The following is a 16432-nucleotide window of genomic DNA, read 5'->3' as shown; positions in this document are numbered from 1 at the left end:
TAGAAATGATCCCTCTCCATAGAAAGATCCGTATAAAACGAGGTGCCCATCACCCAATCACCCACATGACGTAGCAAACAAGCCTGGTTATAAGCCCTGATGTCAGGCACCCCCATACCACCCCTGGAAGCGGGCCCCACCAACAAGGACCATCTCCGCCCTCCCCAACAAAACCGGGACAGCATGGAGTAGAGGGATCGAATATCCCTCTGCAACAAGGAAAGAGGAAGAGTCTGGAGCACGTAAAGCCACCTCGGGAACACAACCATACGAAATAAATGAATTCTACCCAACAAAGACAGCGGCAGCGCCTGCCATTTGGCCAGTAACAATTTAGTGTCGGCAAGGAGTTTATCTATGTTAAGGCGATACAAGTGGGCTACCTCCATAGTCAGCCGGATCCCCAAGTAACGAAACGAGGAATCAGCCCAGCGCAATGGAAAGCGATCCCCCCAAAACCGCCGAAGATGAGCTGAGGAGGCCAAAGCCTCAGATTTCGCAAAGTTCAAAACGAAGCCGGAGAAATCCCCGTATTCCCACAAACTTTCCAGCAATATGGGCAAGGAACGCTGCGGGTCCGTTAAAAAGACCAAGAGATCATCCGCAAACGCCGCAAGTTTAAAATGGGAATCTCCCAATACCATTCCCCGAATATCCGCATTAGCCTGAATCTCCCGGAGTAATGGATCCAAAGAAAGCACGAACAATAGCGGCGACAGGGGGCAGCCCTGGCGAGTCCCCCGGTGAATATTAAAATAGCCCGAAAGAGTCCCATTAACCGAAATCCGTGCAGCTGGATCACTATATAACGCCTGTATGGCCCCATAAAAGAAAGGGCCCAAACCGTACGTCCTAAGTACCGCGAAAAGGTAACCCCACCGCACCTTGTCAAAAGCCTTCTCAGCGTCAAAACTAATAAGCATGGAGGGGCCACCTCCCTGTCCCGCTCTTTCCAAAGCCAACACGATACGCCGGATATTCTTAGCTACAGGGCGATCCCGCACAAACCCCACCTGAGAGTCCGAGATCACTGAGGGCAGGACGCGCGCCAGGCGGGTAGCTAGAATTTTAGCTAAAAGCTTCGCCTCGTAATTCAACAGTGAAATAGGACGGTACGATTCAGGTAAAAGAGGGTCCTTGCCGGGCTTCGGGAGAACTATAATAGTCGCCAAATTCACGTAATGTGGTAAAAAGCCCTTAGCAACACTCAGATTATAGACTTCAGCCAGCACAGGCGCTATCTCCGTCACCAACAATTTGTAGTACTCATTCCTGTGCCCATCCGGGCCCGGCGCCTTTCCCAACGGACTGACCCCTATCGCCCATTCTACCTCCTCAACTGCTATGGGAAGATCCAAAGCGGCAGCATCTCGCTGAGAGATACAGGGCAAATCGAGGCTATCTAAATAAAGTTGCCCATCCAAAATCTCTGAGCCAGGATCCGTATACACCTCAGCAAAAAACTCCCGCATCAACTCACAAATCTCCACCGGCCGATGATGCAGCACCCCATAGGAGTCCCGAAGTGCGGAGACACTCTCCGGTCCGCTCCGCGGGCGCGCCATGCGGGCCAACAGCCTGCTACTCTTATTCGCAAACCGAAATAATCGAAACTTAAAATACGCCCGCGTCCGTAGAGCCCAGACGTGCAATAATTCGTTCAATTCCTGCTGGACCTCCAAAAGCTGCGTACGAAGCAGGAAGGAGGGTGTCCTACTGTACTGCTTCCTCAGCACAGTCGCCTTTCGTTCCAAAGCCAAAACCGTCCTGAACCTAAGCTTCGACTCTCGGGCCACATATGCAATGATATCCCCCCTTAATACAGCCTTTGCCGTCTCCCAATAGAGAATGGGATCCTCACGATGCTGCTGATTAGTGAGTTGAAAATCTTGCCAACGCTTCACCAGATATTCCGGAAAACGAGCCTCCCTAAACAAATAACACGGAAACCGCCAGGGCCCTCTAGGGCATGCAGACTCGCCCCAGGTCCACCGCAATCCCACCCATGCATGGTCAGAAACTTCAATGGGCCCCAGATCCACCCCCAACACCCGGGGAAGCAGGTCGCGGGAAATGAGAATAAAATCAATTCGGGAAAGCGTCCCGTGCGCTCTGGATATGTGGGAGTAATCCCTCTCCAATGGGTGGAGCACCCGCCACACATCCAGCACCCCTAGGGTAGATTCCAAGAGCTGGGCACCAGTGTAAAGTTTAGAGGTCTCTCTGCCCGAAGAAGCAGAGCGATCTAACTTAGGATCCGACACCTCGTTAAAATCCCCGCCCACCAGCATGGAAACGTCACCAAACTGCAAAAGCTGATTGCGAAACCCCCGAAAGAACCTGCCCGATGGATTGTTAGGAGCATAGATATTACACAGCAAAAGGGGCCTATTATCTAGTAACACTAAGGCAACGATGTAACGCCCACGCGGATCACGGAGCACTCTCTGGGTTTGAAGACGAAGACCCTTTCGGATCAAAATAATAACACCTCCCTTTCCCCCCACTGCGGGCGCCTCCAAATGGGAACCCACCCACCAGGTACAGAGCTTAGCATGTTCCACTGAGGATAAACGGGTCTCCTGTAAAAAGGCTATGGAGGTTTTTAGAGCAATTCAGACGCTGCAACATTTTTGAGCGTTTAATAGGGGAATGAATCCCCCCAACGTTCCAAGAAGTTAGAGTATATTCCAGAGTTGCCCACTTAGTGGAAAAAGAAAACATAGAGAAGAAACCAGTAAAGCACCAGAGAAGCGTCCCAGCCACCACTTCTCCAGCATCAAGCAGCCGCCTGCCCCAAAAGGCGAGCCATACCCCCGTCGCCAATCCAGACCCAGATCAAACAGCCCCCCCACCCCACTCCCACCAGAATCTACAAGTACCCCAACCGCCGAATCCCCAAACCCCTGCTCAACCTCCCCCCACCCCCCAACCCCTCCCCTCCCCTCCCTCCCCCTGCCACAACCAACCCTCACCCAACTCACACCCCAGACACCCCAAAAAGGGCATCACTTCCAGAAAACCTTGACCACCCTCCCACGGGATCACTGACCAAGAGCCCCCGGGCTTCAGTCCCCAACTATAAAAAGTCCAAAAAGCAACTCCAGCAACCAAAGCTACCCCGAGCACTCAAACACACCCCACCCCTCACCGCTCCCTACCACCACATCTCCCACATGCTGCCACACTCTTCCAGCAAAGACCCCAATGAATACAGCACAAGATTGACCAGGAACAGGCCAAACACCACTGGGAGACCTCCTGGATCAGAAAAAAGAAGAAACGAAGAAACACACAAACCAAGAGACCCCTTCGCCGGACACCGGCAGGACCAACGTGTCAGTCTCCCCTCCAACCACACTCACACCAACCTCATCACACTTAGAGGGACCCATAGGTTCCAAGCAGACCAAGTGTAAAAAGAAAGGAAAAACAGGCCACCAGTCCAAACATAAACTACAGGACAGTCCACAGAAGAAAGGGCTCCTCAATCCCCGACAGCTCTCTGCGCCTGTTCTTCTGGCATCATCTCCGTCACGAACTGCTGCGCTGCCTCCAAGGTGTCAAAGTGATGTACCCTTCCCAGATGAGTCAACCGCAAGCGAGCCGGATACTGCAAAGAAAAGGCAATGTGGCGTTGGATGAGACGGGTGCACAAAGGTGAAAACCGGCGCCGTGCCTGAGAGACTTCCGCTGAGTAGTCCTGAAAGCAAAGAATGGGTCTGTTGTCATACAAGAGTTTCTTGCCCTGCCGCAACGCACGCAAAATCTCCATCTTATGATGATAATTCAGGATACGGCAGATAACCACTCGGGGCCGGTCAGCATTCTCTCGCCGCTGCCCCAAGCAATGCGCCCTCTCCACCCGCAAGGGGCCCGAGGAGGAAGATAAAGATAAGGTCTCCGGCAGCCAGCGTTCCAACAGCGCTCCCAGCTCCACATCTCGCACCGACTCTGGCAAACCCACAAAACGAAGGTTATTCCTGCGGGACCGGTTCTCGAGGTCATCCACCTTGGCTCTCAATGCAGCCAGAGAGGCAGCCTGGGCAGACTGCTCCTGGGTAAGCCGCTGGACAGTATCCTCGGTAGCACTCACTCTTTGCTGGGTCTCTTTCACCTCCGAGGTAAGGAAAGCAGAACGCTGATCTAAACTGTCCAATTTGTCCAGGATGCGCTGCAGCTTGTCTCCAAGGGAACTTTCAAGCGCTGCCTGGACCTCCGCAGACACCGCCGACACCCAGGAGGAGTGAGGAGCCTCCGGCGACGGGGGAGCCACGAGGTCCGCCATTTTGGATTCAGGCGGCTTGCACCTCTCCCACTCCTTACGGACCGTCTTCGTGGCCATCACAGCGCGCCGAACCGTGCAAACTGCCCGCACACCTCCAGGTAACACTCCACCTCTGTGGGGGGACCGAGCCCGATGATCAAAATGCGGTGAATTTGCCGAGCCGCGGTCGGGTGGTACGGAGCTGTAGCTACACGCGGTCTACAGCTCCATGTTTCCGCCGGAAGTCTCCAACAATTTTAATACATAGTTCTACCCTTCAACTTAACTTCCTCCAGGAGGCTTCATCAAGGGTTGCATTCTGATGGCAGCAACTTTAATGCCAAGCCATTTTTTCCCTATCTCGACGATTGGCTACTATAGGATGCCTCTCAGGAATGTTTTCAGACATTCAAGTTTGTAGTTAGCTTTTTGACATCTCAGCTTTAATCCTCTTAACCACTACAATTCATAACAGCCCTGCTCGACACAATTATACTCAGAGCTTTCCTACTTCAGCAACAATAGGACCACCTGTTTCAACTCTCCACTTGTCTTTCATCTTCTGTCTATCTCAGCTAGACAACTGAAGGCACTCTTGGATCACATGGCGTCTTCAGTCCATATTACTCTCTTCATGAGACTTCATTTTTGAACTGCCCAGTAGTCTCTGGCATCTACATGGTCTTCAGTTTTCGATCCTTTTTCACAGACACTTTCATCACTGTGTTACTCTTTTCCAGGGGGATTACTTTGTCCACTCTTTCCAAACAGCTGCTGCTTCAGATGCCTCCAGATCAGCCAATTCTGACCACATACTCTAAGTATTCTTGCAAACCTCACCTGGACTGTATTAACACACAGGCCTGCTCTGCCAAGAGCAGACGTTTATATACATATGTCAAGACTTAAGTGAGTTGGAATATTCTCAAGATTTTCATCACAGCATATTTAATCAACTCCTCTTACTATGCATGAGCAATCAATTTGTATTCTACTGCATAATCAAGCATGATGGTATCAATTTTTCTATTTTCTGGTAGAAAGCCAAGAGTATTTGGAACTACTCAATTCCTTGACACACATTTCTAATCCTTGTCTGTGTTCAAGAAGCAACAAATACTCTTGCTGACAAACTCAGCTGATTTCTTCGGTAACACCAGTGGATGCTCACCTTCTTAGTTTTGCATCACATTTTCTCTCTTTCTGAGAATCCTCAGATAGTCCTATCCTGTTTCAGACACTATGTTAGGGATCCAATATTCTAGATCTTGCCATCTCTTTTACATCCCATTCTACAGTTGTCTCATCTGACATTTCTATTCAGGATGGACCTCATCTGATTCTGATCTTCTGCTCTTTCAGAATCAGGATTCAGAATGCCTCCAGAAATCCCTTCTACATGACAGAGATCCCAACAAAATATGGTTTTCAGTGTAGTGTAGTATTCATCATCAAGATGGTTTATCACCCTCCATATCTTCAGTTTTGGAATATTTTTTCCGTTTATCCAACTCATGGCTTAAAACCACTTCAGTCAGACTTCACCTCACAATTTTTAGTGTTTTCCATGTTTGTTTTACTGTTAAAGTTCTGACTATTCATCTTCTTGACTTTATGAAAGCACTTGTCAACATCAGACCATTTCTCAAACCTCCTTTACTGGTTTTGAATCTGTGGTTCTCTCCAGTCTGCTACAGCCTCCATTTCAACCAATGGCCTACGCTCTTCTTAACTTCCTTTCTTAGGAACTGGAATTTTCTTTTCACCTCCACCACTTCTGACTTACTTCTGTCAAACACCTTTTTTACCATGATAAGGTGTTTCTCCGCACTTTTCCACAGCTAGCCTTGGATTTTCATTTCCATCAATTTGTGTCACCAGTTTTCTTTCTGAAACCTATTTCTCATTCTGCCAGACAGATCTTAATACCTTCTACTGTAAATGAGCCTTAGCTTGTTACTTACAAAGGTCTCAGTCTTATAAAGCATCACTTCAACTACTTCTTTTCATAGTAACAACTTGAGCTGGTCTGCTACCAAAAGAACTATTTCCACATGGCTTGCAGCCTGTATTTCTTTTTGCTATGCTCAGAATGGGCTGCAATTCGGAGATCTTATAACAACACATGGGATCATGCAGCTTTAGTTGCTTTCTTATGTTCCACTTCCATTGCTGAAATCTGTAAAGCAGCTACTTGGTCCTCAGTTCACATGTTAGTTCAGCCAAGCAGTATTATAATTTTTATTCTCTTATCTGGCCAACTCTACATCCATTACAGCAAGCTAGGGAGTCCCATATGTGAGAATATGCTGCCTGCTTGTCCTAAGATAAAGCACAGTTACTTACTGTAACAGGTGTTATCCGGGGGCAGCAGGCAGATATTTTCACATTCCACCCATCTCCCCTGGTTGGCTTCTTAGCTTGCTTATGGAACTGAGGGGCAGGAGCTGGCGTCAGGTGGGAAGGCAGTCGCAAAGTTTTTCAACTTAGAGACAGTTCACATATCAAACTGTCCGAACCAGGCTCTGTGAATGATGTCACCCATTATGTGAAAATATCTGCCTGCTGTCCCTGGATAACACCTATTACGGTAAGTAACTGTGCTTTAGCACATCTGCATTTAAAAAAAGTTTGGACAAGTGCTGTTCCTTGCGCCCCTGGGCAAATCACTTAATCCTCCACTGCCCCAAGTACAAAATAAGTACCTATATATATGTAAACCATTTTGAATGTATAACCACAAAAAAGTGGTATACAAGTCCCATTCCCTTTCCTTTTCTAGAGGAAAAATCCACAGTTTGCTATTGAGATAGACAAGGGGGAAGCCACTGCTTGACCTAGGATCAGTAGCATGGAATGTTGCTACTATTTTAATTTCTGCCAAGTATTTATGACCTGGGTTGGCCACTGTTGGAAACAGGATACTGGGCTAGATGGACCAGTGGTTTGAAGCAGTATGGCTATTCTTAGCAGCCTTCATCCCCCCCCCCAAAAAAAAAAAGGATTGTTTTAACTGCCTCAAAAATCATGATCTAACAGTCTTCCATCCAAATGCAACTCAAAGTATGTACCAATGGTTCTTACTCCCCTCTCTCAGTGCTTATAATTTTGACATGGCTGCATCTACCCCCACTCCCCTTAAACTGCTACCCTAGGTAACCACTGATCTCCTCAGAGTCAAGGAATGTTTCAAATATTTCATTGGCTTCTATGTTAATGAACTGGCAGTTACTCCTGTAAGCCAAGGATATCTTTATCAGCCCTAAATTGAAGGCAGTAGCCACAGAGGAAAGGCAAATAATGATCACCAAGTCAAACAGTAAGGGCTGGGAGGGAAGAGTATCTAGACAAGCTATTCATCCAGTTATAAGCGCAATAGCACAGCATTCCGGAACAGTGTTCTAGTCACCCTACCTCATACAACACCACCACTTTTTTTTTTTTTTTTTTGGGGGGGGAGGAAAGGAGAAAACTAAGGGTGTCTCGATATTGATTGCTGAAGCTAGGAGAGAAGGGGGCAGAGTACTGTAAACATGGGCAGCAGGAGAAGACTTACAGGGGCCTCAACTACTAGTACATATTTGAGCCTCAACTGCGGAATGTACATATTTGAGGTTAAGCCTATAAAATGTTTTCTTCTATTTGGAAGTATTACACTGGTCAACAAAAAAAAAGTTTTTCTTTGCTACTGAAAATTTAAGAAGTGTTCTTAGGTAATGTAATGACGCTGATTTCAGATCTGTAATTGAAAATCAGCTAGCACGTCAGGTTTCCGAGATACACATTACTGATTTTTTAGACAGTTTGCTACATTGCAAGTACAATACTGCAAGTATGAACTTTGTCCCACCAAACTTGTGTTAAGGAGTTTACTCTGAAAACAAACACGAAGACAATGAGACATGTTACCGCCTCTCTTAACTCACACAAAAGTGATGTCAGCATGTTCAGAAATGTTTGAGATGCTTGCTTTTACTGTACATTTAATAATAATTTTATTCTTATATACCGCCAGATCAAAGTGGTTCTAGGCGGTTCACAACAAATGAAGCTGGTACATACAAAGCAGGTAAAAGTACATCAAATTATGAATATAAAGGACTCAGGGAGGAGTGTGTGGCACAGTGGTTGGATCTACAGCCTCAGCACTCTGGGGTTGTGGGTTCAAAACCCCGCACTGCTCCTTGTGACCCTGGGCAAGTCACTTAATCCTCCATAGCCCCAGGTACGTTAGATAGATTGTGAGCCCACCGGGACAGATAGGGAAAATGTTTGAGTACCTGATTGTTAAACCGCTTAGATAACCTTGATAGGCGGTATATAAAAACCTAATAAACTTGAAACTTGACTCAATTAGAAAATCAAACATGAAATATTATGATACAAACCTGTCAAATAGTTGTGTCTTTAAGAATTTTCTAAAATCAAAATAAGAAGGGACCTCTAACATAATTTTATCAAGAACCAACAATAGTCTCCCATCATACTGGAATTGAACTTTCCCGATCTGCTTTCCATACCTTGATATTTTGATGAAATCTTTCCCCATGCTCATCGCTGACATCACCAAGATTGGGTGAGAAGTCGTCGAGGTGAGAATGTAAAAAGTGCATTTTAAGTGACATTCTGACACCCATTAGCTTATATGCTGTCAGCATGTTCTCCACAAGTTCAGCAAGCTAAGCAAAATTCTCATCTGTGATTACCAAGAAAATTCTGAACAACCAAGCACAAATGCTTCCCTTACTGCTGATTCAGCTAGAATCCGCTTCTGTTTTAACAAATCATCAAGGATCAGTTCATGAACTTTGGGTCCAACAAAAACACCTTCCTTGATTTTGGCTTCACTTTTCTAGAAACCAAATGTACTTTTTAGGTGCTGAAACGCATCACCATTTCTGTCCATTGCCTTGACAAAATGTTTCAGCAGACCCAGTTTTATGTGAAGTGCTGGAAGATAGATTTTCTCACATGTACTAATGGCAGTTGCTTCACACTGTATCTGTCTGTACAGATTCATCTCAGTTTGGCCATTGTTTCTGCCTGTAGTGATTGGCATCATCACGACTGTTCCAAAGTCACAAGAAGCATATGTATTTGGTGTACCCCAGTTGCAGACCCATTGTTTTTTTGAAAATAATTTTTATTAGTTGTAGTGAGTCAACAAAAGAGAAACAAGCAGAACACAAGAGAACAATAAGCAAACAATGGCAATCAGGGAAAAAGAATAACAAGCAGCACGAGATTGGCTGCCTTTGTTTCTTGGACAGTTCTGCAGTGTCATGTTGTATATTCCATTTTTAAACTAAGATGTGAGCTGCTCGCATGTTATAAGACTCCTGAAGAAGTTGTTAGGCGAAATGGGTCCCCGTTGGACTAATAAAACCGCTATCATGAAAGCTGAACCAGTCTTGAATATATAAGTGCAGGTGCATTGTACACTCTTTAATTACACATTGAATGTGGTTGATTTTTTCACGTGTTTGATTTTGGAGTTCGATGAAAAAAAAGCTCAACTTGCTTAAAACTGACAGTCTTGATTGATGTATATCGGTGCAGGCACTCTGAGATCTCCTCCTCTCATTAGTAGTACAACACTGAGATCACCACAGAGGTTCCGCTGGTGATCTGCATAGCTTGTGAGTTTTAAAAGTGTCTTCATCGACTCGTATGTTTCCTTCAACCCAACTGCATGAGCAACAGGAACAGATGGCTTCTGGTTTCCATTGTGTAAGAGTACTACTTTAAGGTTTGCTTTTCTTGAATCAATGAATAGTCTCCATTCGTCAGAAACATGTTTATATCCCAGTTCACGTATGAACATTAATATCAGTACAGAAACAAATGTTTCCTTCCATTTGGTAAAAGGAAGCCAGAATGGTGTGACGATCACAGAAAAAAGATTATTTTAGTGTCCTGCCTTGAACCCAACAAATTCTGCTTTCTCCTTTGACAGTGGCAAGTCTCTAATCCAGGGATGCCCACACTTTTTGGGCTTGCAAGCTACTTTTAAAATGACCAAGTCAAAATGATCTACCAACAATAAAATTTTAAAAAACACAAAGCACATTGTACGCAGAGAAAATGTTAATTATTTATATTCTGGGGCTTTTTCAAAGAGGTCAAGGCAGATGACTTTATGCAATGTCACCTCAGTAATAACTATACAAAAATAGACAAATATACCCCCTCCCTTTTTACTAAACCATGATAGCATTTTTTAGCTAAGGGAGCTGTACTGAATGCCCTGCGCTGCTCTCGATGCTCATAGGATCCTTGCGCTAAAAAAGCATTATTGCAGTTTAGTAAAAGGGGGACATAGTGCAAAATATAGACAGCAGATATAAATTCTCAAAACGGACACATTTTGATCACTAACTTGAAAATAAAATCAGTTTTCCTACCTTTTTTGTCTGATGATTTCATGAGTCTCTAGTTGCACTTTCTTCTTCTGACTGTGTATCCAATATTTCTTCCCGCCTCCTGTTTGCTTCCTCTCCTCCAGACCTCATTCCCTCCCCCAACTTTTTCTTCCTCTCCCTGCCCCCTCCCCTTTTTCTTTCACCCTGCCCCCTTCTTTCTTTCTGTCTGCCTATCACCTAAAAACTAGGCTATTCACAAAAATGTAATGCTCTCTTCCCCCCTATACTCAACCTTCAACCCCATTATGCTGTTCCTTCCTTACATTAAGCTCTTGTAAACTGCGCCGAGCTCCATAATTATGGAGAGGATGCGGTATATAAATTAAAGGTTTAGTTTAGTCTTTCTCTCTCCATGCCCCCTTTCTTTCTGTTTCCCTACACCGTAAAGAGGATGCAGGAGCGCCGGGCCGAGCAGCCTTCCCCACCCGACGGCAATGCTAACGTCGGAGAGGAAGTTCCAGGCCAGCCAGGCAGTGATTGGCTAGCCCAGAACTTCCTCTCCGATGTCAGACATTGAAGGGTGCGGAAGGCTGCACCGCCCGGCGCTTCTGCATCCTCTTTACGGTGTGGAAGCAGTTAGAATGCGAAGGCAATGTGAGTCCATCATGGGGCCCTGGATGGCCTCCGCAATCAACTTGCGTTGCCTTCACGATCTACTGGTCAATCGTGATCTACCTTTTGGGCACCCCTGCTCTAACCAGATCATTAACATTTTCTTGAGTTAGCAGGTGAGGTTGTTTTTCATCCACTTCAGGTTCATATAATTCTTCCACAGCAGCAAAGGCACAAGCAGGTGAGGTTGTTTTTCATCCACTTCAGGTTCATACAATTCTTCCACAGCAGCAAAGGCACATTCTTCTTCTGAACTTTTGACACATTGTGCTGCAGATGTGGAAGGAAAAATTGGAACTGGATTCTCCGAGTCATGAGGAACTAGTTTAATTGCCAATGGGCAATCAGGATACACAATTTTTGATTGATTCCTCTTTGTGTATCGACCAATTTTTGTCATGCAAAAATAACAGTCTGAGTGATGATTTGTTGGTTCATGCCACACCATGGGTACAACGAAAGGCATCTTCTTCCATTTCCCATTCAGCCACTGAGTTAATCCGGAATATCAGACAGTGCAGCACACATGAGATGCCCACACTTTATCTTGGTCGCCAACTTTACAGCCAAAATAATGCTTGTATGCACTTTGAAGTCTGCTGGACAGATTCTTTCACTGACTTTGTGCAGTAAATTGTCTGCAGACATAACAGAAAAGCACAGTTACTTACCGTAACAGGTGTTATCCAGGGACAGCAGGCAGATATTCTCACGAATGGATGACGTCACCGATGGAGCCCTGGTATGGACCACTTTAAAAGTGCATCGCCACTTTAAGTCTTTAGAAAGTTTGCGATAGCCCGAACCGCGCATGCGCGAGTGCCTTCCTGCCCGACGTAGGGTGCGTAGTCCCAGGCAGCATATTCTCACGAATAGGTGACCTCCAAGCTAACAGAAATGGGATGGTGGGAGAACTGGCCTAAGAAAATAAATTTTGTAATACAGATTGGCCGAAGTGCCCATCCCACCTGTAGAAAGACTCCAGACAGTAGTGAGAAAGCACAGTTACTTACCGTAACAGGTGTTATCCAGGGACAGCAGGCAGATATTCTTAACGCATGGGTGACGTCACCGACGGAGCCCCGGTAAGGACACTTTTAACTAGAAAGTTCTAGTTGGCCGCACTGCGCATGCGCGGGTGCCTTCCCGCTCGACGGAGGAGAGCGTGGTCCCCAGTTAAGATAAGCCAGCTAAGAAGCCAACCCGGGGAGGAGGGTGGGTCGTAAGAATATCTGCCTGCTGTCCCTGGATAACACCTATTACGGTAAGTAACTGTGCTTTATCCCAGGACAAGCAGGCAGCATATTCTTAACGCATGGGTGACCTCCAAGCTAACAGAGAGGGAGGAGGGATGGTTGGCCATTAGGAAAACAAATTTTGTAACACAGATTGGCCGAAGTGCCCATCCCGTCTGGAGAAGGTATCCAGACAGTAGTGAGAAGTGAATGTGTGAACTGAGGACCAAGTGGCAGCTTTGCAGATCTCCTCGATGGGCGTGGAGCGGAGGAAAGCCACAGAAGCAGCCATAGCTCTGACCCTGTGGGCCGTGACAGCACCTTCCAGTGAGAGACCGGCCCGAGCATAACAGAACGCAATGCAGGCAGCAAGCCAGTTAGAAAGCGTCCGTTTAGAGACAGGGTGACCTAGACCAGTGTTCTTCAACCTTTTTACACCCGTGGACCGGCAGAAATAAAAGAATTATTTTGTGGACCGGCAAACTAATAAGACCGAAATTAAAAAAACACATTTTCGCCCCATCTCCGCAAGCTCGGTCCCCACAAACCATCTGATCCCATCTGCACAAGCCTCAGTTATGATTTTATATTGAACGTATTTTATTAAAGTATAAAAAGAAACAATATTCTGTACAATTGTCATTTTATAAATATAAATATTCAGAGCAAGGACCAACAAAACCCCTGTCTCCCCTCCCCTTCACATATATCCCTTCTACTATCAAGAAAACTGAACAAGCCAAATTATTACAGAATGCTACACAGAAATATCATGCTAACAGAATACTGCAGTTATACATGATAGGAATAGTGTTAGGTTTTGCAGTCCCCAGTTATGTCTCTAGCAGGATATATATTTCAAATCTGATATATTGTAATGACAAAATAGAAAGAAAATGATTTTTTTCTACCTTTTATGGTCTCTGCTTTCATCTTCTTTCCACTCTTCCTTTCAGTGTCTGCCCTTTCCATCCACTGTCTGGCCTCTCCCCCTTCCGTATGTATCTGACTTCTTTCTATGCCCCTCTCCCCTTTCCATCCAGCCTGTGCCTCCTCTCTCCTTTTTACATCATTCATTCCAGCTTCACTGCTTTCTTCATTTTTATCTCTCCTACACCAGATCTAGCATCTTTATCCCTCTCTCATTTCTCTGCTGACCCCCTTTCCAGCATCAATCTCTCTCTACTTTCTCATTCCTCTGTCTCGCCCTTTTCCCTCATCTGATCTCCATTCCACCCTGACCCCTTCCCCTCCTGTAATCTCCCTGCCAGCTGTTTCTTTCCTTTTTCCCTTCTCCCTTCCCTCCTTCCCCCTATCCAACATTAACTCTCTTCCTATCCCTTTCCCTCCTCCCCTCCCAGTAGCATCTCTCCTTCTACCTCCCTCCAGGTCCAGTAGTAGCTCTCCCTTTATCCAGCAGCTTCCTAGCTTCCAATAGTGGCTTCCTCTCCTTCCAGCAGCTCTCAGTACTTGCCTGCAGCAGTGATTTACTTAGGCAGGCTTGGGTCCGTTGCCACCTCTGAGGAAAGAGGAAGTTGCCAAAGTGAATCACTGCCCTGGTAAGTACAGAGCTGCTAGGAGAGGAGACAGCCACTGTTGAAGGCTCCCTGCACATTCGCGACCCCCCCCCCCCCAAGCCGGCAAAAACAGCTTTGCATCGCAGGCCCTGCCGCCCAAGACGAGCAGGAGGCCCCTACCTGCCGCATCCTGCACGTGGGCAGACTCTCAGCACAAACGCTGCTGATGGCCCCAATCGAAACGCTGACCTCCCCGCGCACGCTGACCATCTCCTCTCTGCCTGCACTTTCCCCACGGCCCTCTTCGGCAACTCGGCAGGAGCAGCGATCAAGACAGGCTGCCGACGTCGGGCATTCCCTCGCTGAGTCCCGCCTATTTTGTTTCAACTTCCTGTTTCCGCATAGGCGAGACTCACAGAGGGAATGGCCGACGTCGGCAACCTGTCTTGATCGCCCGAGGCTGGGAGGAACAGAAGATTTCCGCGAACACCACCGGGGCAGGAAATTTAACAGCGTCCATCTCGCCGGTCCTGCACGGTCCGGCAGGAATTTTCTGCGGACCGACACCGGTCCGCGGACCGGCGGTTGAAGAACTGTGACCTAGACGGTTAGGGTCGAAGGACAAAAAGAGCTATGGGGACGAGCGGTGAGCCCTGGTACGGTCAAGGTAGTATGCAAGGACACGCTTACAGTCCAGCGTGTGTAATGCCTGTTCCCCAGGATGAGAATGGGGCTTAGGGAAAAAGACAGGTAACACAATGGATTGGTTGAGGTGGAAGTCCGAGACCACCTTGGGAAGAAATTTAGGATGGGTACGCAGAACTACCTTGACATGGTGAAAAACCGTGAAAGGTGGGTCAGCAACCAGTGCATGTAGCTCACTAACCCTCCTGGCAGAGGTGATGGCAATGAGGAAAAGCACCTTCCATGTCAGAAATTTGAGTGAAGTTGTGGCAAGAGGCTCAAATGGAGGTTTCATGAGGGCGGAGAACCACGTTCAGGTCCCAGACGACTGGAGGAGGCTTCAGCGGTGGTTTGACATTGAAGAGGCCTCTCATGAACCGGGAAACCAGGGGATGAGCCGTGAGAGGTTTTCCGAGGATAGGCTCATGAAACGCAGTTATGGCACTGAGGTGGACTCTGATTGAGGTAGATTTGAGGCCAGCGTCGGAGAGAGAAAGCAAATAGTCCAGTATAGTTTCTACCGCCAATGAGGCGGGATCGTGATGATGAAGTAGACACCAAGAGGAGAACCGGGTCCATTTCTGATGGTAACATTGGAGGGTGGCCGGTTTCCTGGAGGCATCCAAAATACGACGGACAGGCTGAGACAGGTTCTCTGGAGAGGTCAGCCCGAGAGAAACCAAGCTGTCAGGTGGAGCGAGGACAGATTGGGATGCAGTAGAGACTGATGCTGCTGTGTAAGTAGAGTAGGAAACACAGGAAGAGGAATGGGCTCCCTGGAGCTGAGCTGGAGCAGGAGGGAGAACCAGTGTTGGCGAGGCCACCGAGGAGCGATGAGAATCATGGTGGCTCTGTCCCTGCGGAGTTTGAACAATGTCCGCAACATCAGAGGTAGTGGAGGAAAGGCATAGAGGAACCGATCCGTCCAGTCGAGCAGGAATGCATCCGGGGCCAGACGGTGAGGAGAGAAGAGTCTGGAACAGAACTGGGGCAGCTGATGGTTGTGAGGAGCTGCAAAGAGGTCCACTTGCGGAGTGCCCCAGCGCGCAAAGATGGAGCGGAGTGTGGGAGGATCCAGAGTCCACTCGTGAGGTTGAAGGATGCGGCTGAGATTGTCGGCCAGGGAGTTCTGTTCGCCCTGGATATATACAGCCTTGAGGAAGAGACTGTGGGCCGTGGCCCAGGACCAGATGCGGATGGCCTCCTGACAGAGGAGGGGAGATCCGGTGCCGCCTTGCTTGTTTATGTAGTACATGGCGACCTGGTTGTCTGTGCACAGAAGGACCTGAGGGTAGAGAAGGTGCTGGAAGGCTTTGAGAGCATAGAACATGGCTCTGAGTTCCAGGAAATTGATGTGATGTAGACGCTCCTGAGGGGTCCAGAGACCCTGAGTGCGAAGATCTCCCAGGTGAGCTCCCCACGCATAGGGGGAGGCATCCGTGGTGATGGTCATGGAGTGAGGGGGCAGATGAAAGAGTAGACCCCTGGAAAGATTTGAGGAGTTCAACCACCATTGAAGAGATTGCAGAAGAGACGATGTCACAGAGATGGGATGAGAAAGAGGATCCGAGGTCTGTGACCATTGGTTGGCTAGAGTCCACTGAGATGTCTTGAGGTGGAGTCGTGCCAGAGGAAGTACATGGACCGTCGAGGCCATGTGGCCTAGGAGGACCATCATCTGCCGAGCTGGGATGG

General features: G+C 47.4%; 1 protein-coding gene across 3 annotated transcripts in view; it reads right to left on the bottom strand.

Annotated features, from left to right (window-relative positions):
- STX17 (syntaxin 17) overlaps nt 1-16432 on the bottom strand; it is a 188589-nt gene that overhangs the window by 6847 nt on the left and 165310 nt on the right. The window lies entirely within an intron of this gene.

This window comes from Geotrypetes seraphini, chromosome 2 (genome assembly GCF_902459505.1).
Source record: "Geotrypetes seraphini chromosome 2, aGeoSer1.1, whole genome shotgun sequence".
Classification (NCBI taxonomy): domain Eukaryota; kingdom Metazoa; phylum Chordata; class Amphibia; order Gymnophiona; family Dermophiidae; genus Geotrypetes; species Geotrypetes seraphini.
This window is presented reverse-complemented; position numbering and strand designations above follow the sequence as displayed.